The sequence below is a fragment of the Calonectris borealis genome, unplaced genomic scaffold (genome assembly GCF_964195595.1).
Source record: "Calonectris borealis unplaced genomic scaffold, bCalBor7.hap1.2 HAP1_SCAFFOLD_297, whole genome shotgun sequence".
Classification (NCBI taxonomy): Eukaryota; Metazoa; Chordata; class Aves; order Procellariiformes; family Procellariidae; genus Calonectris; species Calonectris borealis.
This window is the reverse complement of record NW_027441680.1, coordinates 5,001-7,500: the sequence shown is the minus strand read 5'-3', so window position 1 is coordinate 7,500 and position 2,500 is coordinate 5,001. Positions and strand designations below refer to the sequence as shown.

Genomic DNA, 2,500 nt, shown 5'->3' with positions numbered 1-2,500 from the left:
AGGGGGCTCCGCCGCCGACGCCGCCTTGGGCGGGCGAGGCCCTTGCCGGGTCGCGTCCCGCGCCGGCGGGCGGCCCGAGCCACGGCTCTCCTCCCGGGCGCAGCGCCGGGCTACTGAGGGAAACCCCGGGCCCCGGGCAGGAGGACGAGGCGGTGGCGGCGGACGTCGGGCGCGCCCCCGCGGGCGGACGCTCCCCCGAGGGCGGCAGCGGGGGAGGCACCCCCGCGGGGCCTGCAGGTCGTTTCCCTCACCCCAGGGCCAGGTACCTAGCGTCCGCGCCTCGGCGGCCCTCCCTCGGCGAGCGCCGGGGGTCGAAGGCCGCGGAGCCGGGCGGCGGTTTAAAGACGCGGGCGGCTCGATGCGACCCGCGGGGCGGCCGGGCGGTGGCGCCTCCAGGGGCGGGAGTCGCTCCCGCAGAGCCCCTGGCTGGGCGCCGCCCGTGCCCGTCGCGCGGGCAGCCGTGCCGGGGAGGGGTCCCGCTGCCCCCCCCTCTCCGCGGTCCGGTCTCGGCGGAGGAGACCGCGGCGCGGTCGGCCGCGGCCGGCCCGCCTGCCTCGAAACGGGTGGACCCCCCCCGGCGGGAGCGCGGGCTCTCCGCCGAGGGGGCGGCGAGCCCCCGCGGCGGGGGCTCGCCCGGCGGCCGCCGGGCCGCCGCGCCCCGCCCCGTCGCAGCGCTGCGGCGCGCTGCGCTCCGCTCCCTCCCCCTCGCCCCCCGGCGAGCGCTCGGCGGTCCCGCGCCGCCGGCCGCCGGCGAGGGCGGCACCCCGGCCGAGCGGCGGCGGCGCCGCTCGGCGTGTCGGCCGGCCGGAGGGCGCCCGCCGCCGGCCGCGGCTGTCCCGGCCCGGGCCCCGCCCGTCGCTTCCCCGCCGCCCTTCCCGGCCGCGCCGGGCGGGCGGGCGCGCGGGCGGGGGCGTCCCACTCCCGGTCTCCGCGTGGAAACGGGGAGAGCGGGCGCCGCCCCCGCCTTAGCGCCGTCCGCCTCGTCGCCTGGCGCGTGCCCGCGGAAGGGGGCCGAGGCGGGGGGCGGCGGCGGCGGCGGTTCCGGGCGGGCGGCCGCGCCGGCGCGGCGGCGGGCGCCGTCCGGCGGGCCGCGGGCGGCGTGCCGCGTCGCCGGCTCGGGCTCCGGCGGTCGCCGCCTCCGGCGCGGCCGGCGGCGGAGCCGCGGAGGCGCCGGCGGGGCGAGCCGCGGGAAGGGGAGCCGGCTGTCGTAGCGCGGCGCAGGTTGTGGGCGGAGGCGCGCGCGCGCGGGGGTCCGGCGGGGCGCCCCGCTGCTGCCGCCCGGCAGCAGCATCCGTTGTCCCGAGCGAGGCGGGCGGGCGGCGCGGCCGGGCGCGTCGCCGCCTCCGTGCGGAGGCCGGGCCGAGCCCGGGCGCCTGGGCCGCCTCCGAAACGCGCAAGGGGCGTCTGCCCGCTGTGGGTCGAGTCGGGAGCGCGGGCTCCCCGCCCTTGCCGTTCGGGGTTTTTTCCCGTTCCCTTTTTCCCTTCCGCTGGGTGTGCTCGTACGGTCAGGCGAGGCGAGGCCTCTCCGCCGCGGCCCGTGGCGCCGCGCCGCGGCCCCCTCCGCGCGGGCGGGGGGGGCGGGCCGGCGGGCGGGCGGGCGGTGGGCCGTCCTCCGAGAGGGGCCGCTGCTGGCGAGCGGTCCCGGCCCCCCCGCGCGCGCGGGGCGGTGCCGAAAGGCAGACAACTCTTAGCGGTGGATCACTCGGCTCGTGCGTCGATGAAGAACGCAGCTAGCTGCGAGAATTAATGTGAATTGCAGGACACATTGATCATCGACACTTCGAACGCACTTGCGGCCCCGGGTTCCTCCCGGGGCTACGCCTGTCTGAGCGTCGCTTGACGATCAATCGCCGGCTGGGCCGCCCCCCCTCCCCCCCCCTCCCCGGGGTGGGGAGGCGGCGGCCGCAGCGGCGCGGCTGGGGTGCCTCGCAGGCCCGCGCGCGGCCTCGGGCCGGGGAAGCGGTTCGCCGCCGCCCGGCGCCGTCGGCCCAAGGGCCTTCGTCCCCCTAAATCGAGACTCGGGGAGCGCTCCGAAGCTCCCCGCTCCCGGAGCGCCCGCTGGGCGGAGCCTCGTCCCGTCGGGGCCGCGCCAGGGTGCGTCGGGCCGGTCGGGCCCGGCGCGGCGGCGGGGAGAGAGAGTGGGGGGGGGAGGCGCGGGCCTCGCCCCCGGCCTCCCGCGCGGGCGGCTGTCTGCGGGTGGGTACCGCGGCGGTACCGTGCCGTGCTGCCGCGCGCGCGCGCGCTGTGCCGGGGACGGGGGTCGTCCCCGTCGCCCCCCCCCGCCACCGCCTTTCTCCCCGACTCCCCCGCCGCGCCCCGGGCGGCCGCGGAGGGGGCGGCGCGGCGGCGGCGGCGTTCCGCGCGTGCGGTCGCCGTCGGCGCCGGCCGCCTCGGGCCGCGGCGCCCGGGCGCCCGCCCGGCCGTCGTCGCCCCTGGCCGTGCCCCGGGGGCCGTCTCCGGGCGCGTCTCGACGCGTGTCGGGCCGTCTCCGGGCTGGGGC

At 82.7% G+C, this 2,500-nt stretch overlaps 1 non-coding gene across 1 annotated transcript; it reads left to right on the top strand.

Annotated features, from left to right (window-relative positions):
• Positions 1-1,682: 1,682 nt before the first annotated feature.
• On the top strand, positions 1,683-1,835 carry LOC142077541 (5.8S ribosomal RNA). Its single transcript, XR_012671902.1, has one exon. It is a non-coding gene; the product is annotated as a 5.8S ribosomal RNA (ribosomal RNA).
• The last annotated feature ends 665 nt before the right edge of the window (positions 1,836-2,500 follow it).